This window comes from Aotus nancymaae, unplaced genomic scaffold (assembly GCF_030222135.1).
Source record: "Aotus nancymaae isolate 86718 unplaced genomic scaffold, 86718_ANA_hifiasm-v0.15.2.pri h1tg000002l, whole genome shotgun sequence".
NCBI classification, from domain to species: domain Eukaryota; kingdom Metazoa; phylum Chordata; class Mammalia; order Primates; family Aotidae; genus Aotus; species Aotus nancymaae.
Genome location: NW_026988413.1, coordinates 36,779,153 through 36,803,186, shown reverse-complemented (window position 1 = coordinate 36,803,186; position 24,034 = coordinate 36,779,153). Strand labels below are relative to the sequence as shown.

At 31.8% G+C, this 24,034-nt stretch overlaps 2 long non-coding RNA genes across 2 annotated transcripts in view; one reads left to right on the top strand and one right to left on the bottom strand.

Annotated features, from left to right (window-relative positions):
- The window catches only part of LOC135269473 (uncharacterized), a 65,943-nt gene extending 62,600 nt beyond the window's left edge, over positions 1-3,343 (bottom strand). Inside the window, exon 1 of the long non-coding RNA XR_010337763.1 lies at positions 3,209-3,343. This is a non-coding gene — a long non-coding RNA (uncharacterized LOC135269473). The remainder of the gene's footprint in view (positions 1-3,208) is intronic.
- LOC135269480 (uncharacterized) overlaps positions 1-10,609 on the top strand; it is a 144,025-nt gene extending 133,416 nt beyond the window's left edge. The window contains exon 3 of the long non-coding RNA XR_010337766.1: positions 10,010-10,609. This is a non-coding gene — a long non-coding RNA (uncharacterized LOC135269480). The remainder of the gene's footprint in view (positions 1-10,009) is intronic.
- Positions 10,610-24,034: the final 13,425 nt, after the last annotated feature.

Below are 24,034 nucleotides of genomic sequence, written 5' to 3'. Positions count from 1 at the left end.
TCTTTTCTTCTTACGTTTTAATCAGAAACAATCAACGGGTTCATCAACAAGCTAAGCCTCCTGCATCCAGCAATTATTATAATTAATTCATAGGTGGTGAAAGACAAGGCTAGTCACCAGTAAGCTTTACCCTGGCTCCTGAAGGGCACAGTTGGTGCTGTGTCTACACACCCACCTAGAATCAACAGGGCAGAGCAGGGTGCTTAGAAGTTTGCTGCAGGTTCGAAAGGGTCTTATTGATTTAAAAAAAAAAAAAGAAGAGTTTCATAATATAATATTCAAATATCCATAATACAACAGAAAATTACCCCATATATCAAGAATTATAGAAATTACAACTTGAATGATAGAGAACAAGAAACATGTGAACACCTAGATGAGTGAGATGTTGGAATTAAGTACAAGGATTTTAAAGAAAATAACATACAAATGTTTCAGCAAGCAATTACATATTTGCTTGAAAAAATAACAAAAATGAAAATCTTAAGAAAATAGAAGTCATAAAAAGAAAATAATGGAAATTATAGAATTGAAAAGTAACACAAAAAAATGTGCTGTATATGCTCGATATTGCAACGGGGATGACAGTATAATCAGTGAGCTATAGAACAGATCATTAGAATTTACTCAACCTGACAAAAGAGATTATAAACTGAAAAAAAAAATGATGTCTCAGGGATCTGTGTAAAAACAGCAAAAGAACTAACATTCATAGCATGGAAGAAGATAACATGAATATTTATATATATCATCCTTATCTAAGGAAATGAGAGAGAGATTGAAAAAAATATTCAAGGAGATAATGGCTACACTTCCAAAACTTAGAGACAGACATAAATGATTTTAAAGCTAAGTGAAGCTGATATAGAATAAAAGAAATTCAAACCAAAATATCATAAACTTCTGAAAACAAAATACAGAGAAAAATCTTGAAAGCAGCCAGAAGGTAATAGCATATTACTTATATAAATTTTCAGTGGGTTTCCTATCTAAAACTATGGAGGTCAGAAGGAAGTGGCGTAACATCAACTACTGAAAGAAAAGCACCCTCAACTGTTTTTGATAGCTGCTGAAATAGTATTCAGGAATGAAAAGGAAATAAGGAAATTACAAGGAAAGATAAGAAAAAAAAAGTTAGTACTCCTGAAGAATGGCTAAAGAACTTGTTAAACAGAAGTGAAATGAAAGCAGAAGTCTAAGAACTTCAGGAATAAAACAGTAACATAGAGTTGGGTAGAAAGGTCTGTTAAATATATTTCTTCTCCTTGATTTCTTAAATCATATTTACAAGTTGAAGGAAGTTTTCTAACACTACCTGCTGTGGATCTTATTGTGTATAGAGAAACTACTTAAGTCAGTTACATTTTAAAAGGTAGAATGGTAAAGCAATTTAATGGAAGTAAGGTTTCTATACTGTACTCAAAGGAGTAAAATGCCAATGCAAGTACACTATCATATAAAATATATATGTTGTATATATGTGTATATATATATAAAGTTATATGTTATATAATATTAAATATGTAAAATATTACATAATATATATACATTCATATGTTATATATAATATCTGTATTTTTCAAAACTACATATAAAGCTAATCTCATCTCAAAATAAACATTTTAATTATTGACATAAAAAGTAGAGATAGACAAATCCACAATTATGGTAGGAATACACACACCTATCCAATTGCTAGTAAGACAAGCAGAAAGACAAACCAAGGATAAAGAAGATCCAGACAGCCCTAATAAGATTACTCAGTATTTGTATAGAGAACACAGCAATCAATAATAACAGAACTCACATTCTTTTAAGAACACTTGGTTTGGTTTTCCAAAATTGATCATGTACTGAGCCATAAAAATACCTAAATAAATTTTAAAAGATTGGATCATTCATCTTGTTCCCTCTAAACACAATGGACTCAAACTAGAAATCAATAACAGAAAGGCAACTAGGAACTCCATAATCTTCTTAAAATTAAACCATATATTTAAAAATAATCCATGGTGGAAATTTGAGCCAGTTCAAACAAATTATCCCAAAATATTTCTCATTTATCAGAATTTCCTATTATGCAATCATATTATCAACAATAGATAACTGATTCAAGAGCATACTAACTATATGTAATTCTATGTTAACAGGTTTTTTGTCCTTAAGCATTTTTAAGTTATTATTTCATTGCTTGTTTGGATCTTTTTTGCTAAGTTCTATTGGTTACTCTTTTCTTAATTTCCCTATGTGTAATGGTATGATTTTTTTCTGGCCATTTTTAGCATTGTTTTATTCAATGATTATTATAATAATTTTATTTTAATGCATCTTGGTATTTCTTTGTTTGGGTTTTTGTTCATTGAGCTTATTTATGAGTTAATTTTCTTTACTGAGTCTGGAAGTTTTTAAAAAGTATTTATTCAAATATTTGTTGTGTCCCTACTTCTCCTTACAGACCTCCAATTATAGAGATATTGAACTATTGGCTATTCTCTCACAAGTGACTCAGTCTCCCATTAGTTTCATTATTTCTGCCTTTTCCCCCTTTTATATTTCAGTTTCAAAAGCTTCAGTTGCCCTTTTTATCGTTGAAACATTTTCTTCTATATTATACAATTTGATATTAAGCCTGTTAAGGATTTTTTTTTTCCTCATTTCAGCTATTGCTGTTTGAGATCTGCAAATGTTATATTTTGACTTACAATATCTTCTATTTCTATAGTCACTCTGTTCATGCTTTCCTTTAAATTCTTTTTTCTTTTTTAGAAATGGGGTCTTGCTTTGTTGTCTAGCATGTAATATAATAGAACTTTTATAGTTTGCTGCATGCAACCTCTAACTCAAGTGATCCTCCCACATCTGGGACTGCAGGCACTTGTCACCTGGCTCACTATGTTTCCCAGGCTGGTCTTGAAACCCTGGCCTCAGTGGATCTTCCCACTTTGGCCTTTCAAAGTGTTGGGATTACAGGACTCTATCATGCCTGGCTCCTTTAAATTTTTGAACATCTTTTAAACACATATTTTTAAGTCCTTGATTGACAATACTACCATCTTAATTTTTGTTTCTGTGTCTATTGATTGGTTTTTCTCATAGTTGTGTATTATACTTCTTGTATTTTGAATTTCTATTAATGTGATTATTGTACACTGGATATTTTGAATGGGTACATTTTCTTTTAAACAGTATTTTCAGATAATTAACTTACCTTTTATAAATAGCTGTTACTATTTTCAGATACGTTCCATCAATACCTAGTTCATTGAGAGTTTTTAGCATGAAGGGCCGTTGAATTTTGTCGAAGGCCTTCTCTGCATCTATTGAACTTGACGCATTTAGACCTTCTTTTCTAAAGTTTTTAGAGTAGAGAAAGGATAGTTATTACTCTAAAACAACTTGAGCTATACTCAGGTTTTCAACAATATCTCTTTTCTGTGGCTAATTGAGACTCCAACATCTCCCAAGATTTCATAAACTCTTGTTTTCCAGCTTATTCCTCATTGAAAGTTGCTCTTGGACTGCCACTGTGGAATCTCATTCTCTCAATATGTACAAGGTAATATTCAGCAGTAATCCCAAAGACACCCTTAAAGACATTTATTTTTTCCTTCTTTATTTATGTAGGCCTCTCCTTTCTGCCTGTCTGGTACTGTAACCTAAAAACATCAACTGCTTCTACCCATTGCCCACCACTTTCACTATATACCAAAAGAAAAGACAAAACAAACAAACAGATTTAAACTAAACTTTGTTATCTCTCCCTGGCCTTGTTGTCTAGGAAATGCTGTTGGGGAACAAACGTGGACTGCCATAGTGCTTGCCTCACTTTAAAAAATTTCACAGGAATAATGTTCCATATGTTTGTTTCTAATTTCTAAAAATAGGGTTTTTTCCCCAATATATTTTGTCAAATTGTCTTTATCATGATCAGAAAATGCTAATTGCAACTGATCTTATTTTGACAGAAAACATTGTATATATATTGAAGTAAATTAATTAAATATCTGAGTTTATTTTATATTTTAACATCATAAGATAATCACAAAAATTTATCACTGAGTACTTATATATAAATGAAATTTTTTTTTCTTTTTAATTGAGTAAACTTTAACTTGGACTTGTCTGTATTCTAAATAAAAAATTAGTGTTATCAAAATATAACAAAAAGGTAAAACTAAAATTGTAAAAATTAAGTCTTCATATGCAGTTTTGTCTTAACTAAGAAGTGACACCTAATGCAATATCTTAATTTAATGGACAGTGATCTCTTCTGACAGATTTGTCTAAATTGTTCATTCTATAAATTAAATATGTATTCAAATTATATTATGAGCATATATGGCTTTAAAATTACCATAACTTCATAAGCTTATCAATTGTATTAAAAAATTAAAATTTTACAACTTTAATATTGCTATTAACTTTCCAGTAGCAATTCACTTACAATAAATAGTATCCTACTTTATTGTGGTCAAGATACTATCTACAAAAATGTCTTAAAACTGTTTCCAAGTTACCACATTTAATTAATATACTAAAAAACATTTTAAAACAATTATTGTATTTAAGGCACATATATTTCCCAACAGTTATTAAATGCAATGTAATGTTTTAATAGAATGTTTTACACTGAAGAAAATGGAATAACACATTTAAAATGAATATTATATGGTTTTCCTCATGTGACTACACAAAAGAGACAAAATGATGTAATAAAGCTACGTGACTTGAACATTCTGGTTATTTACATATTTTAAAATTCTGCTTTATTAAAAGCCAAAGAGAGCATGAAAAATGTAATGCTATTCAGCAAAAGGAAAATGTTAATGAAAAAAATGGGATTTCCTGTTTATTGGTTGTCTTTATATTCAGTAGCTCTACAACAATGAAAGAAATATTGAATTATGTACTGGCAGCACAGGGCAATCACATTATGTAGCAAATATTAATTAGCCATGATTAAATTAAGAGGTGATTCACTTATTTGCCTATTACTTGAGTATGAGATAAAAAATAGCCGAAAGTTATATTTTTAAAAAATCAGTTGTATAGTCTTTTTGGTCATTATAACTAGCATTTGTATCACAAATTGTTATTATTGATGTGTTACATTCACATACGTTATCCAATTGAGACTCCTCTAAACTTTATGAAGGATATTAATATTAAAATATATACTTTATCACTGAAGTAAATGGTAGTCAGAGTAGTTAAATGACTTACTCAAGGAGATACATAGAAGTTGCATCAGCAAGAGACTGTCTTCCAATTCTGTGTTTTCCAGTAATGTAACCACTATCCATACATGTTTATTTAAACTTATAAAAATTACACAAAATGAAAAGTTTCGCTCTTCTGTTTCATTAGCCATATTTAAAGTGCTCAATGTATATGTAGGTGGTACAATCAGAAAGTGAAATAGAAGCAAGTAAGACCATGTTAAGGTCTTAGTGGTAAGGTCCACTAACAAACCTTAGTGGTGATGTTTCTGCTGCATTTTAAAGGGTAGTGTGTGTAGGCCAGGGATTAAAAGGTAAGGGGGCAATTACATGTTTCAAAAAGGAGGAACAATGTATGCCAAAGCATGGAGGTATGGAAAAGCATGTAGAAGTGGAGAACCTGCAATATATTTAAGATGAAAAATGTATGCTGGTAAGGTTGTATATGTAGCAGGACTTTAATAAGAGGTAGTTGGAGTGATAAGCAGAAGCCAAATCATACATTACTTTCCATCACAGACTAAATTTTGTTTTCCTGGACAACTTTGAATGATACAACTAAGGGTTTCAGAAGACATAATGTACGTATACCTTAGAACTATCACTTTAGCAAAAGTGAAGATAATATATTATTGGCAGACAACACTGGAGGAGATGACCCAATCAGTAGATTGCTGATGTAATCTAAACAAATGTTTCTTCAGCTAGAGGAGAAACTGTGTAAAAGGATGAAAGCAGACAGTTTCCAAAACTATGCATAAATGAATGAATCAATTGGCTAGTACAAAAATGTGCATTTCTATATTTTTTATAACTAAAATTAATAGGCTGTTTGTTTTAACAGGGTCTCAAACTACAATGCAATATATATAATATTGTATGTGTACTACAAAATATGTGATTCATGGGATTTACAAAAGTTCAACATGTTTCTATCATGTCATTTTAACCCATTTTCCAAAGCCAATTATTGATGACAGTGGAAAAGCAATTATGTGAATCAACTAAGCTTTGGCGTAAAGTTATTACATGACAGTACAGATTGAAAATATGATAAAAAGACACTTGTGAGACTAAATATCCCACTCAAAAGGCCCTATTTCTGGGATGTCCAAACTGAATATACAAAATCAATTTAACTGAACAGACTTTAGAATTGAATTCCCAAGAATTAAAACACAAACTTTCCAAATTTAAGACTGAATTTGAAATGACTGCATTAATCATTTTACAAATATTTGTAAGAATTTGTGTATACACCCTACCCAGAACCTGGAAGTAAGGATTGCAGATATAATTTTAAAATAGATTCTCTGTTTTAGACTATCAAAATAGAAAATGCATAATCAGTTTTACCAAATGGATTTCAGAATTTAAATTTGGCTGGTTGCATTATTTATATATTTATTCCACTAATAGTTATGTAGCCCCTACTTATGAATACTATGCAACCAAGAGCTAGTAATAATAATGAAAGTACATTTTCTTATTTTCTTGAGTTTACAGATTGAAATGTGATTTCTGTATTATCCAGCTGGTTGGCAAGGAGACCTCTGAGGATAACTTTATATTATGCTAAGAGATACATCTAAGAGATACCTTACAACTTCTCATAAGATTGAAATGCTTTACATATATGGAAACTGAAGTAAAAAAGGGAGGAAATTACTTTCAATGTCATGGTTTTTGAGTAGCAAAGCCTACATTCATCTCCAGGACTAATTTTAATATTGCTTCTACACCATGTATTTTAAGTATCCTAATTTCCTTTTCATTATAGTCAGACATACTTTTTTTCCAAGTCATTGACTAACCTTCAACTACTGTAAGTGAAAAGGAAATATAAAATTGATATAAAGAAATGCAGAGCAAAAACATTATTATACAAGTATTCTGATATAGGTTTGGTAATCTTATGTCTGAAGGTTTGCTAGCAATATTCACTTCGTTTTTAAGAAAAAAAAAAAAAATTTCTGACAAAAAAAGAAAGCTGACATCTGATTAGCCAGATGGCCCTGTGTGGTAGCATTTTTGCATCCAGGACATATCTGTTACTCCCCTCAAAGTTTACTTAAGTAAATAGAGAAAATATGAATTATTAATTTACTGAATGGGACATAGTATTTTACTAAATACTTAAAAAGTTTTGTTGCTTAAAATTGTGGATGAGAATGCAAGCTACTTTTTTACATGAATCCTTTAAAATGACAAGCACCTGATTAGAATTAAAGGGAAATAAAATAGTCTGTGACTCTAATTTACAAGGCAACATCCCCTGAGCAGAAACAGTTGGTATAAAGGAATCTCCTGAGTAGCACAAAGCACCAACAGGCTAAAATTACTATCTAGTACGTCACTTTCAAGCTGGTGCCCAGCTCCTGCCTTCTTACCTTATGTTTCCTTCTCATTCCCATATTGTGCCTGTTGCCTTCTATTACATCAGGAGTAAAAATATGTTTTTACTGTTCCGCATTCTCTCCAAAATAATTACTTAGAGATCAATTTTCACTTATTTTTCCTTTCATTCTTAACAATTAAAAATTATATGCTAAGCAGCCTAAATGTTGATGACTGGTAATATTTTCTCTGAGAGAAAAACGTACTTTCTAAATTTCTAGTTATCAAAATCTTGGCAGATATCAAGGTGTATCTTAAATGCTACTTCCTTTATCAATCACTTCTTGATGTTTCCCTGTCACCAATGCCACTTCCTTTATCAATTTTTCCGTCACCATCGAGAGGCAACTCTTTGTTTCCCTCACTAAAATGTCAGTTATTATATATTCCTGTGCCCCAATGAAAATGTAGTAATAACTAATCCATATGATTTTTGAATAATCTCAAAATATATTTTACATTTGTATGTACCAATTTCAAACACTTCAGGACACCACATTTGGACTAATTTATGCTCAAGATATGTTTAGCTGAGCAGAAATTTAAAATTACTGCTTAATTATCTATTAAAATAATGTTTAAACTTATAAATACTCCAGAATATGAACTACAGATAGTTTGAAAAATCAGAACTCATTAAAAGACTGTGTCTTATCCAACTATTCCTTAAAAATTATAAAGATATGAATACACTTAAACAATAAAGGTATAAATCATTTTGGAAATTATATTTAGATTGATAATGAATAAAAATAATAGTTCCTGCATTGTTCTGACCTAAAATATGACCATGTAAGTCATTAAATACATTTCAACAAAAATGAACTTTAAACAAGTTCTAAAGTCCTGTTATTTACTAGATTTTCCAAATTTTAATATATTAGATAAGCTTATATATGTTAATCATCTTAGGAGATTCATCTTAGGAAATTCATAGTATTTAAATCCAAATTTTCAATATAATTCTACAATTATCTATACATTTTCACTGCATAAATTAAGCATTTCCACTGCATAAAAATGGCATGGGAAAAAATAAAGTATTCTAAATGCCCTCATATTTTCCCCATTTTTAGGAGTATGTATAAGTTTGAAAAAAGTTATCTGTCTCTGCCTGTCCTCTATGGTTGATGATAATGAATAGTGTTGCAAAATTTGTATCAACACATTTAAAATTTGTCCATTTATAAAATTCCAATTTGTGTATATCCTAGAATTTTGAACCTAGAAGTATATTCTATTAATAAATGCCAATGAAAATTAAATTATAACTTGGAATCCACTTACAGCCAAAACATCCAGATACAATGAGAGAGAAAAGTCAATTTAAATCTCATCTAGAAGCTGCCAGCTATAAAAGTGTTTCCAAATAGGCTATTAAAGAAAGTTGTGGTGTCTCCAAGATGTCATGATATCATGGCTCCCATGGAACATGATGGTGGCTGACCACTTTTTAGTGTGGCATTGGGAGCATTGAAAAATTAGCAGACAATCAGGCAAAGAGAAAATGCTGTGCAAGGCAGTCATTCCTCAAAATGATAATATTGAATTTTTACATGACTCCAGAAAATCAGAAAATCTGGGCTTAAGATGATTAATTTCACAGCTACATAGTAACAACCATTTGAAATCTTAGTCAAACAAACCCTCAGGGAATTTATGAGTTGTGCTCCCTAATTACAAAGAACATTATGCCAGTGTGCATTAAACACATATACACAACATGAAGATTGTATGGGGGAGATGCTTAGAGAACAAGTTAAGTAGCTCAGCTGGTAGGAATATGAAGAATCCTTTGATGCATAATTTTCTTTCTTTTTTATTTATTTATTTTAGAGTCAGTCTCACTCAGATTCAAGCAATTCTTCTGCTTCAGCCTTCCGAGTAGCTGGGACTACAGGTGCTTGCCACTATGCCCAACTAATTTTTTGTATTTTTAATAGAGAGAGGGTTTCACCATGTTAGCCAGGATGGTCTTGATCTCCTAACCTTGTGATTTGCCTGCCTCGGCCTCCCAAAGTGCTGGGATTACAGGTGTGAGCCACTGTGTCTGATCTAATGTATAATTTTCATATAAAAGCAAATGTGAATTTACTATGTAGAGGAAAGCAAAACTAATGACTCGTGAAAAATGTGATTTGAAGTAAGATTCAAGATATAAAGAAAAGGAAATCAAAATTCAGATTCTACTCTTAACTTTTGTGACAAAATATATTCCCTTGCCTCTGCACATATTTCACCACAAATAACTGTAAGTCATTACTATAAAATGTTCTAATATCAAGAGATTGTGAATTTTCACCATAATTATTGAAGTTGAATATATGAGGTTCATTTCAATAACTGTGAAAAGTTCTTAGAATTTTTACCTAACTTGTAAACTAACAATTTAGCCTGTTGCAGATTTATATACGTTGGCAGAAGATTCAAGACTCCTGGGACAGTCACAGGACTTTATTGCTCAGGACACAGCAGACAGCACGACCTTGAAGTTCATGCCAGATTTGCTTGCCTGGTGAGTCCCACAGCGTGATGGAGAATGGAGCAGGAAGATGCTGCCTTTACTGGCTCATGACCGTTTTTGGGCCACAAGCAAACATAGCTGATCTTTGTCCCAAAGAGAAACATTATTTTTATTATCAATTCGTTCTGGAATAAGGCAAAAATCCCTATCTTCTTTTCTGTCTGTGTGATACATCATTGAAATGTGTTGTGTGCTACACAATCATTGCCACGAGTGCCTCTGCCTATAACACATGTGTGAAGGCAAGAGGCCCATTCTTTTCTCCACTGTTTTGGTTTCTGGTGAATTGTCCCATGAGCATGTTGTTCTGCCAACCACTCTGATTACTCAAACTGACAGTCTAGGAAGACAAGAATAATCTCAATTTTTTCATACAGCATTTAACTCAGACTATCAGCAGAATTCCAACTTTAATACAAGGCTAATCTGCCATATTCACATTGAAACTTCCCCTTAAGTTTCCAGACTCAACCAGCTAAAAAAAAAAAAAAAAAAAAAGCAAAAATCACAAACTCTGCCTTGGCCCTCAAGAATGAATTATAGTGAAATTCTAGCATCTAAAACAAACTTGGCCACTGAATTGAGGCTGACCTGAATGTTTTCCATGACAGATGCGGTATTTCTATAAATAATTAAAGGTCCCTTATGATACCACATAATGTACAAGCTGTTATATTTGTGAAACAGAAGTGCATTAATGCCTGGATTTTGTATAAATAAGTGCAATTTTGAGGATATATATATGGTGACCCTAGAAAAAAATGTATTGGTTACACTTTATTTCCACCTTCCCCCAAAATGGGGGACATTTGCTGGTAAGCAGGTGATAGTGCCTCCAGTGTGGCCTCCCAGTTAGCTAATAAGTTTTAGATTTCCTAGTTCAGTTCAAATAATTGAGTCTAGTTGTTGTTGTTAGAGAAATTGTCCAAAGTCAGGCAGTCAAATCTGACCTATTTGTTTACACTAGCAGTCCTGGGGCATTCAACTTTCTGGAGAATTAGAGAGCGATGTCTCAGGAACAGGATAGAGAAGATATCTGAAGAAGTTGAATGGTATCTTTTGTGAGAGGTGCTGAAGCTGGGTTCATACCTTACTCTATCTAATAGAATTCTGAGTAATGTTGAGGGAAATGGCAGGAAAATCATGATCAGAACTATGTTGCTGGAGTAGCAGACCCAAGAGTTATACTTAAGGTACTTGCTAAAGTTTACAACATAAGTCTATAGCCTATATTTAAATCAAAAATCTACATATATTCAATTATATATGTATATATGTCCAATTATAATAGATACTGTTTATAATCCATCTAAAACTATGATCATGCTTGTGGAGTAATATATATGTATATGTGTGTGCGTGTTTGTGTGTAGGCAAGCACGCACACACATATATTGAGGGACAAACCGCACACACATATATATAGAGAGAGACTGCTAGATTTTGTCATACTGATTGATTTTTTAAGTAGAGTACAAAACCATCATTAAATTTGACATTTCTAAATACGGTTTATAATATAGTATATGACTAATTTCGCAGTTATTGTTAAGTATTTTACACTTGGTAAAGAAAAATGAGAGTTTCTATTCCAGTCAGATCAATTAATTATAAGCACAGTTTTGAACCCTGAAACAAATCTATGTCATATTTTCATATTTTTAATCAATTTTCAGTCTGACAATAATATGTTTTTATGAGAAAAGTCACTAAAACGTAGCCTTTTAGGCACGGTGTTTGATGGAGATCCCACACTCCCTGTCATTCATAGTATCTTCTAGATTTGTCTTGGAATGTCTTCCTCAAAATTTAATTCAACATGATTCCTGACACAACCGTTCTCACTTTCTCTTGTTCCACATATAAGTAAGAAACTCTTTTATTTGGGGGTATATCTTTTACATGAATATATTAAATCCATTATCAAATTAATTGAAATTTTACATAATTGAATACTTATTGATTTAATCTTTGCTTTATTCACCAATTGTTCATAAAGATATGTTCAAAACCACTTATCAACATTTTTTAAATGAAGATTATGAGGGAAATCTCAATAATCATTTTATTCTCCCACATTTGTTTATACACAAACTTGTATTATGCTATTTTCTTTAAACCGTGCTTTTACTACAAAAGTCTTCCATTTATTTTTGTCTCTTAATTATGCTTTGTTTTCACAGCAACATCTAATTAAATTAAGACCTTGAAAACAAGCAAATTAATGATTCCCTTTTAAATGATTAAATGATTCCATTTAATTAAGCCTCAGCTTAATTGGAATTGATTCTTATAATATTCAAATTTAATATATATACGTGTACATATACATATATAATACATATACATGTACACATACATATGTAATACATATATGGTTTATAATGTATGTATACACCTTATATCCATATATGCATACATAATCTTAAATATTTATATAGTTCAATAAATATTATATTTATATAAATAGCATTTATGCACATTATATAAACACCTAAATAGATATATTAGAAGAAAGAGCACACACACACAAATATGATTACTAGTTTAAAAATCCACCTTAATATTCACTAGCTATATATCTTTAGGAAATTTGCTACATAAGTTGTTATGTGAACTAAATATTTATAAAGTTTTGTTAGTAATATTGTTGAAGTAGTGTCTGATACATCATAAGCACTGTGTAACTATATTTGATGAGAAAAATAAATAGACAAAATTCTTTAATTCAGTCTGTCCATATAGTTGTAGGCTATATGTCAGACAAAAAGGTTTATTTGGTTTATATATATTTTAAAGATTTTAAATGCTTGGTAATAATATTTAAAAATAAATATCTGTATATTTCATTTGTATTTTACAAGCCTTCAAATAATATGCAGAATGATGCTTTATTTAATTCAGCTATTATTTTTAAATTGCTCTTTTCCTTCCTAAATGTTATGTTAATCTTTTTTACTTTTATTTGAATATAATTGTATTTGTATCCCATCTGCTTTTTATTACCACTAGGAAACTGTTGATAAAATATCAATTTTATAGGTGGTTTCAGATTCTTTTATATTTTAAGAATTAGAAATATGCATATAAGAGCTATAAAATAAACTCTTTTGTTATAGTAAGCATGTTCTAGAAAATTTTTGAAGAATCCATTAACAGTGTTGAATTCCAATAGCCTGTGAGATAACATTAAAATTATTTTCAGAAGTAGATATATACCTCGACTACTGTGATTTTATCTGTTTCTCAATTTTCTATGAGCTATTTTATGACGAAAATCATGAAAAATTAACATATCCAATGCATATATATTTGATTAATAGTATAGTATCACAGATCTAAAGTCAAGACAGGGCAAGTAAATTGCAACAATACTGATATTTAAAATTTGTTAGTCTTGGAGAGCTATTTAGTAATTGTCATAAAATACTTTCATCTAAGAAAATAAATAAAGTAATACAGGGACACATGTTAGAATAGATGCATGTAAAATCTGATTACAAAGACAATTGTTTACCAGGCAATTTTAGTATAACAAAACAATCTCAGTGCCTTGGTGGCTGATAATAAGAATTAATAATTGGTTCTCTTGATAAAGTTAATAATTCCATATGCAAGTGCTTTATTTTATCCCAATCCCTGTAATAGTCACTTATTTTAAGAAGAAAAAAAGAATATGGTAGTTTATGTTTTATGTTGTCCTCAAAGAAGAGCCATGATCTAAATTATTAATTTATTTATTCTGCTATCAAGGAGCAATTATATTTTAGTTTCTCTCATTGCATCAAACTTTAATATATCTGTTCAGTTAAATAAATTACATATTAAACATTTTTTAAAAAGAGCTCTAGACACTTGAAAGAGGAAAACTGTGATTTAAATCATGTGTCTGGAACCTTCACATTTCTATAATATGATTAAGACTGCTGTAACAAAATACCACAAACAGATTTGCCTAAACAACAGAAACTCATTCTCTCACAGTTCTGAAGGAAGAGCAGTCCGAATTCAAGTGTCAACGAAGCCATCTTCCTTCTGACAGCTTTAGTAAAGAATCCTTCCTAGCTTTTAATTGTTGCTGGCAATCGTTTTCATTACTTGGTGTGCAGCAGAAGATTCTGCTTTTATTGTCACTTGGCCTTCTCTCTGTATCTGACTCTTAGCAAGCATCTAGACTGCTTCTCTTATAAGAAAATCATTCATTGGATTAGGGCCCACCCTAATCCAGTATGAGTTCATTTTACATTGATTACATGTGCAAAGGCCATATTACCAAATAAAGTTACATATACTTATGTTGAGAGTTAGGACTTCGACATACCTTTTGGGAGAAGTAACCTACAGCATTACTTCTTTTTTCTTTTCCCCTTCTGTGGCATTTTCTGCACTTGTTTACTGCTAAATTTTCTCTTTCTCTCTGTCTTCTGTCTTTCCTATCAGGTGTGTACTTTTTCTCTTCAACTCTTAAAAATTATTTGAGCATTTGCTTTACAAATAGTGAGCTAAGTTTTATGATTCTAGTTTTTAAATACATGAAGCTATGTTGTAAATTCACATTTTGTTTTTAAGAAAATATTATTAAAGTAACTTTTATTTAAGGTCATGAACATCAAGACTGTAACTCAGGCACCTATAATATACAATGTAGCCCTCCACCATGGATGTGTCTGGATTTGTAGATTCAGTTATAAATAATATGTCATATATTACCTTTTTATATATAAATCAAAATGATCACAAGTTCTATTTAAGAATTATATTAGGCAAGGTTTTCCAGAGTACCAGTAGGAGATATAGAGACAGATATATTTATGTAGACATATACATCTATCTACCTACCTATCTGTAAAGAGAGAGATTATGAGAAATTGGCTCACATGACCTTGGAGGATGAGAAGTTCCACTATCTGATGTCTACAAACTAGAGAACCAAGAAATTGAGTCCAAAAGCCTGAGATCAGGAGAGTTGATGATGTCAATCCCAATACAAAGGAAGAAGAAACTACAATAAAATTGGATAGATGTAGTGGCACAGGTCTGTTGCCCCATCTAATTGTGAGACTGAGACTTAAGATCCCATGAACCCAGAAAGTGAAGGCTGTAGGGAGCCAAGATCTCACCACTGCACTCCAGCCTAGATGACAGAGCGCGACTCTGCCAAAAAAAAAGAGGAAGGTATGAAAAGATTTCAATAAGGATTTCTTGTCTTATTGGAGTGAATTTTAGGATATAATTAAAAGGAACTAAAGGGGAATTTGAAAAATAGAGACTAATGAAATAATGAAGTTCTTAGTAACAAAAGGCAAAGTAATATAGATCACGTAAGACAAGACAGTCTCAGACACAGGAACTGGCAACACTTCTGTAACAGAAAGGAAGGATAAACAATGTATTCAGTCATCTAACCTTGTACTTTTCACAAAAATAACTTTTGAGAGTTTCACCCTCCTGTCTTCCCTATGAAGAAGGAAGTGTCATCTGCTAACAACAAACAAGTGAAAAAAATTAACAGTTCTGTCTAATGAACTGGAGCATTGGCAAATCAAGGATACAGTTGATGTTGGAGTCAGAAATTTAAGTGATACCAGTCTTTACACGTATTGAATTTTCTATTTAGCACTTCAAGCTCTAGGTATAATTGAAGAGAAGGGTGAGTTCTGTATTAACTCAGACTTAGTCCTGTACCAAGAATATGTGATGAAATAAAATAAGGTAAAAAGTTGAAGAAACTGACAGGAATTTGTTGGACTCATGGTAGGGGAGACTCTACTTTAGGTAAGTGGAAGTAAATGTAGTGATGTAAAGGGAGGAAGTAGCAGTGGTCTGAACACTAGAGTTCCAAGATACGGATGAATGTTGAAGAACAGGTATAGCAAGAGTAACAAACCGAGTGAAATGGAAGGATACTATGTGTTCTAAAAGTGAGATGTTTGAATCCGTGTATTAGAATACAAGTATTTCCAGATAATTTCAAGATCTACAGTGTGGCCATAGGTGTAGGTGGTTAAATTAGTATGTGAGTATAATCACTGAAGATGAAAATGTAAAGTGAACAAAAAGTGATAGTGACAAATTGGATATTACCAGGTAGATTTTTGTATTTATATATCCATGATAATGGACTGAATTTCATCTAAGTGTCAAATCATCAAGAAACTTCAGAAGTTAATGGGGTCCCTGAGTTAAACAGTCCTGAGAAAAACTAGTTTGTTCAGACTGAGTTTAAGATGCATTAGAAAGCAAAATAGGCAAGATATTTATACATGTTTAGAGGAAGCTTAAAAACTCAAAGTAGCCCTAATATCAGAAATGTGTAAGATGGAAAATGGGAGTATAATCAGAATATGGTATGTCAGTACAAGTGTAAGATAATAGAACTGACATTTTTATATCATTTTAATGCCTTTCTTAAAATTAGTGAACAAATGATTAAATCATTTGTGCATGTATTTTTGCCTGCATAATTTGAGTGGTAAAATGTTATTACCTCACAATGACATCGTAGTGTGTTATTTCTCATAAAAATGTACAGGGCATCTTTTAAAGCATGAAACGTATGTTAGCACAGCTGTCTCTAAAATTAAACATAATGCAGTATATCATTTTGTGTCTTTGAATGCAGATAAATATAAAAAGAGATGGTGATTAAGATGTATTATGCCTATTTTCTTTGAAAAACAAAATGCCCTCATATGAAGGTAGAGTGAAATATTAAAAGAAACTTAAATGTTAAAGCATCCAAAAATATTCACTTCCAAAATAATATCATGTCAAAATACTAGTTCAAATTATCTTTAAATATCTTTAATGTGTTTAAATAAACAGAAAAGGAATATATATACCTGTGTAACTCTTAAGGTATTAGTATTATTTTAAACATATATTTTGTTAAAAATGACCAGTAGGGGCAGGGTGCAGTGGCTCATGCCTGTGATCCCAGCACTTTGGGAGGCTGAAGTGGGTGGATCACGAGGTCAGGAGATCAAGTCCATCCTGGCCAACATGGTGAAACCCCATCTCTACTAAAAATACAAAAATTAGTGGGGTGTGGTGGCACATATCTGTAGTCTCAGCTACTCAGAAGGCTGAGGCAGGAGAATGGCTTGAATCCAGGAGGCAGAGGTTGCAGTGAGTTGAGATCACACCACTGCACTCCAGCCTGGCAACAGAGCAAGACTCCGTCTCAAAAAGAACAACAACAAAAACCAAAAGGAAACAGAAAGAGCAGTAAGAAAAAAGAACAAAACAATAATCAATATTATAACATATATGTATATATTTTTGTGTGTGTGTTGTGTGTAACTTACAATCTCACTGGGATTAAAGCTTAATGCTTAGGCTTGAAAAGTAACTTTTCATCAAGATTATAAGATATATTAACACATAGTGAAAATGACCAAATGCCATTTTGGTATACATTGCCTATTTTCCCATGGGAAAAAAAAAATACCTTGTGTAGATTCCAAAAGACAGGAATTTTGTTTTCTCATCAGAGAAATATGATGCAATGAGGTGATATTATTTCAACTTAAATCTATATAATAATAACCACAGAGAAGGCCACAAGATTTTTTCAGTGTTGATATATATACTTAAATCAGAATTTCAAAGAACGTGAACAATATTTCCATATAATTTAGGTAGATAGTTAAATGTAATAATTTTGGATCAAAAATATATTTACAAATACAAACTAAAATATAAACTATAGAAAAAAGATATACACAGAGATACAAAAGAAAATAAATCGGAAGGAGAATAAAAGGAGAGAAGGAGAAAGGAAAAAAAATTACATGAACCATCCAGTTGGTAATTCGGTTATGAAGAAGCCAGAATTTGCTTTGTGAGGGCCTACAAATTATGACACCTGATACTCCTACAGGCAAAGAGGGTTGGGACATTGCCATCATGTATTGAAAACCATTCCTTTCTCCCCAGTGAATTATAGTGTCACTTTTGCCATTAAGTAAGTAATCTAATATATGTCAATGTATTTCTGGACCACTCTTCTGTTCCATAACCTATCTGATCCAACAAATACAAAGATGTGTCCATGTTTGTGCCAATAACAGACTATTAGTTACTGTTACTATAGAATAGGTGTTGAAATTTGGTAAGATACTCCAAAGTTATTATATTTAAGATAATTTTGGCTATGACTTTTTGCATTTTCATATATAGTTTCCATTTAGCATGTTAATTTACACACACATGAACACACATGTACAAATGCATGAAACTTCAATCGGGATTGCTTGGAATCTATGGATCACTTTGGAAAATTTTACATAAAAATATTGAGTTTTCTGGTAATTGAAATGTCAGCGACCAGGTATGCTGACTCACACCTGTAATCCCAGCACTTTAAGAGGTCAAGGTGGGTGGCTCACAAGGTCAAGAGATGGAGATCATCCTGGCCAACATGGTGAAACCCTGTCTCTTCTAAAAACACAAAAATTACCTGGGCTTGATGGCAGGCGCCTGTAGTCCCAGTTACTTGGGAGGCTGAGGCAGGAGAATCACTTCTTTTAATATATAGTTGGCTTAAATTTTCTTAAATTTTATTGAAGATTTTTGTATCTATGTTTATGAAAGATAATGGTTTCTAGTTTTTCTTTTAGTGTTTTTATCTAATATTTATATTAGATTTATGGTTACATAAATTAGGAAGTATTCTAAAATTACTGTATTTGTAATGGTTTTGTATTCATTTCTACATTTTTTTCTTTTTATACCTTCTCATATTCTTTTTATATATTTAATTGAACATTTTATATGATTCTATTTTCTCTCCACTCTTAGTTTATCAATTATATTTTTTACATATTTTAAAGTTTATTATATACATTTACAACTTATCTATGTTCACTGTTAAATAATGTACTGCTTCCTACCTAGTACAGGGACTTTATAAGAGAGTATTCTCAATTCCTGCCTCTCAGCACTTATAACATTGCTTTTATTCCGTATGCTATAGTCACATAATACACCGTTGTGTACAACATTTCTTATATGTCATATCTACTGACAACAAACCATTTCTTTTTGTTTGCCAGAGAAACTCTGTATTAGTCTTCTTGGCCTGCTATAACAAACTATCACTGACTGGGTGGCTTAAATATTAGGAACGAATATTTAAGTGTGGTTAGTGCTCTCTCTTTGGTTTGCAGATGACCAGTTTCTCACTGTGTCCTCACATGGCCTTTCCTAGTCCTGTTTAGGTGGAGGGAGAAAGAGAGAGAGAGAAACAGGTTGAAGCTAAGCTGTTATCTCTTCTTATGAGAGCACTGATTTTATAATGAAGCCCCCACACTCATGATCTTATCTAAACCTAATTACATCCCAGTAGCCCCATGTTTAAATATCATAACTTTGGGTGTTAGGGCTGCAATACAGGAATTTGAGGGAGGACATGGCGGACCCAATTCAGTCCAAAACACAGTCTTTCTTTTTCACTTTTGAAAGATAATTTCACCAGATTTAATATTCCAGTTTCATGTTTCTTTTTTCCTTCAACACTTTAAATATTTTACTCCATTATCTTCTTGCTTGCATGGCTTATGAAAGAAATTCACTGTAACTTTTATTCTCATTTTTTACAGGTAACATTTTTATACTCTGGTATTTTTCAAGATTTGCCTTTTGACTTTTTCTACAGATTGAATATATTTACATATGTAGATGTTTTTTCAAAATTATCCTGCTTCGTTTTCTCAGTGCTTCCTCTGCTTGTTGTTTGGTCTTTGTCATTAATTTTTAAAAGACTCAACCATTGTTACATCAAATATTTCTTCCATTTTGTTCTCTCTTTCTTTTGGTTTCAGATTATGCATATGTTACACATTTTCTAATTGTCCCACACTTCTTGGATATTCTCTTTCATTTTTTTCTACAATTAAACTTTTTCTTTGCATTTAATTTTGATAAATCTCTATTGTCATTTTTAACCCTACTGATTCTTTTTTTATACATAATCCAATGTGTTATTTCCATCAAAAGCATATTTTCCTTATATTGATTTATTTTAGCATTTTAAGATTCTGAGAGCTGCACTCTTTCTGAAGAGTTCATCTATTCTTGCATGTCCTTCACATTTTTCATTTTATATCTTAGTATATTATACATAGATATTTTACATCACTGGTGTGGTATTCCAAAACTTGTGTCATAACTGAGCCTGGTTCCTTTGGTTGCTTGTCTCTCCAGAAATGTTTTGTTGTTGGCATTTTCTGGTTTTCTTTTTTTGGGTGGTGTGTGTGTGTGTGTTTGCCTTTTTTTTTTTTTTTTTTTTTTTTTTTTTTTTTTTTTTGAGACAGAGTTTCGCTCTTGTTACCCAGGCTGGAGTGCAATGGCGAGATCTCGGCTCACTGCAACCTCTGCCTCCTGGGTTCAGGCAATTCTCTTGCCTCAGCCTCCTGAGTAGCTGGGATTACAGGCACGCGCCACCATGCCCAGCTAATTTTTTGTATTTTTAGTAGAGATGGGGTTTCACCATGTTGACCAGGATGGTCTCGATCTCTTGACCTCGTGATCCACCCGCCTCGGCCTCCCAAAGTGCTGGGATTACAGGCGTGAGCCACCGCGCCCGGCCTGTGTTTGCCTTTTAGCATGCCTTGCAATTTTTGGTTGAAAGTTAGATATGATGTATTGTATAATAGAAACTAAGAAAAATAGATCTTTATTGTGAGAAATCATGGAGATCTTCCTAGAAGGTAAATTGTGATTATAGTTTTCTAGAGCTGTTGCTGCCTAAGACATTAATACTCTCAGGTATTCTTTTTTCTTCTACCCCTTGTCTTTAGGTTTCACTAGAAACAAAATTTTCTGATGTATAGTCTGACATTTGCAGTTCTTTCAGCTGTAATCCTCTGTTCTTTTTACAGTAGCACTGTTGGCATTGTGGTGAAATGTGAGGAAAGGAAAATGCTCTATAATCCTTTTACTAGGTCCAGATATTTCAGTGGGCCTGTGTGTCTGTTACCTTCATAAATGCTTCTTTGATCTCCCTGTCTGAAACTTATTTGATACAGGAAGTGGATCTAGGAAAGTTAGACGGGCCTCAACTTAAGTACTTCCTTTTTCCCACATTAATTAGGCTTGGATAGTTTCTCTTGAGGGCAGTTGGAAAACAGAAAATTCAATGTGTACTTCAAAAGCACCAACTTTCCTCTCCCTGTTGGAAGCATAAAGGGATTTCTTCACCAATCTTCAGCACAAGAATCTGGTGGTGTTCCTGAAGGCAAAATTTATGAAAGTTTGAGGCTCCCTCTAACTTTAAGTTGCCTGGAGTTTTGTTTTGTTTTCTGTTTTTTTTTTTTTTACTAATTTTTTAAAATTTTATTTTACTTTAGGTGTATACGATATCCAGCATTTCTCCCCATGTTATCCCTCCCCACCCTTTTTAACTCTCAAGCTAGACCACACTAAGCACTCAAACTGTATCAGAGTTTAAGTGTTTCTACCAGTACTGGCTCCAAGAGCAGACTCCTGCTCCTGGGTTTCTTTTTCCAGTAAGCTGTGATTCTCTACATCTGCCTTTCTCTTCAGTTTTCAGGACAGTGATTTTTATTTCTCTTCGATTTTTCAGAATAATCTAAGAACAGTTGCTGGTTTTCAGTGTGTTTAGCTTTTTTCTTGTGATGAAAATGAAAACAGCAATTTCCAAGTTCTTTATATCTCAAGGCAGAAACTAGAATTCTCTAATATTTGTAATGAGTTATTTATAAAATGCAAAGAAATCCCCCAAAAGTTCTAGAATGTTTTTATTTCTAAATGAAAACTAGTGATATTTCCCTCTTTGTGTAATGTTTGCATTTCTAAATGTATGGTGATAACTGTACTCCCTGAAATTAGATTTCTGCAATTAGCACCTTAATTTGCCTTGCTTTGAAATGTGGATCTGGGAATTAGCACCTTCCAGATGCAGACTTTCTGGATTATATTAAAGAACAAAGATACAAACATATGGGAAAACGTTAATGTGAGACAACTATGTAGAATACATTTTTTTAATTGTAGAATTTTTCTTTAAGAATTTTGTTTCTAATGCCCTACTTTAAGAAAATAAAATCCACTGATATAAAGTATGGATTTAATAATGCTTTAATAATGAAAATGAATGATCCTTGCAAATAAACAGGATAAAATGTTAAGATCAATTCAAAAAGATATTTTGGATACAATGAAGATTGATATAACTTCATTTATAAGCCTAAATTATCTTATTTTAAATTTCATATTTTCCTATCATCTTATCTTTACATGTCTTAGTTATTTGTCAATAATAGAATTATAAATATAGATAAAGCAAATGGTTTTCCTGAAATCCTTAGGTTGTTAGAGCATCAGTCTATTCATCTTTATCACTACCTTTTCATCTTTTAAAAGAATCTACTTCTTTATATGTTTGCAATTGCTAATAAACTTTGTCAATATATAAATTCAAAAAGTATTTTGCGGAATTATCCAAATTTTTATATGTTAAAAGAAGTTTATGAAGTTGCATACTAGAAGGAATCCCAAGGGTTTCAGGTAGAATGGAATTATTTTATTTCTATTATTAATGTAATAATTCAGTCTAAAACAGGTAAGTATATATGTGCTTTCAGTTTTCAAACCCCATAAAATTGATTATTTAAGATCTACGCATTTAATTTTATTAGGCCTACATTAAAAAAAATAGCAAAATGCAAAAGTGATGGCTTTTAAAAATTGATTTTAGTTATAATTTACACTCTTCACTTGAATATATGTTTATATTCATACTTTTTTCCCAGACATATAGAAGCCTAACCATATGAAAAGACTGACAAATAATGTTTGGAATATATACAACTTCTGTTACTTTAGGATGCTTTTATCTATTAATGTTAATGGGCTACTGTTTGTCAGATAATAAAGGCTACTATAATCTTTATAGATTGAACATGCTTATTCGCAGCACTACCCAGGATGATCTTGTACAGTACAAATCAGAAAATGGGATTTAAAATTAAGAATTCCTCAAAATTTGGATAGAATCAGATTGAAATGGCTTATTTGATCTATGAGCTCATAGATTGTATTGTATGTTCATAAAATCTATTGCCCAGAGAAGAAAGGAAATATATGAAATAGTAATGGATAAGCCTACAAGGTTTATTTTGCTCCTATTAGTTACCCAACAACAGAGCATTCAAGAACAATACATTTTGCCATAGTATTGGCAATTTTTACAAAGTATATCAAAGGATTCTTTTCATAGTCATGGAAAACTCTAACAACTAAACACCAAAAATTTAAAAAGTCCCACATGACATTCTATTTCCTTGCACAATTATAAATGACAAGATCTTCCATCTAAGGTGCATGTTTTATATTATATGACAGCCACTTTTGATATGCAATAGCATCTTAAATTTCTTCCTCTGTGATGCATGCGTAGCCACATAGCAACAAATTTCAACTTGTTTCTTTTAGCCTGTGTATTGTTTCCAGGTATTTTAGTTGATGCTTTCATAAATACAGCTATGCTTCAGTGACTTACCAAGCAATAGTACAATGCACAATAGTACAATAGTTTCAGTGTTAAAAGGCCAAGCTGTTACAATGGTAAGTTTTCACAGCCAGAGAAAATTCTAATCATCTGTGCAAGAAAGGGTATATTAAATGTATAAAGGGTATAATAAATGCTATATTAAATGTAGATGCTCAGAAAAATATGATTATTTTGCTGTAAAACAGCCAAGGGCAAGAGCCAGAAGGATGGGGCTGTGCAGGAAAGCATTAATGCAGCAGCCGACCTGGGTTTCTCCAACCCTGCAAATTCCCAAGGAAAGCTTGTATTTTACACTGATCCTTAGATGGATGAGCCTTTAGAATATTCTACCTGTTAAGAGTGTTTTGTATATCTGAA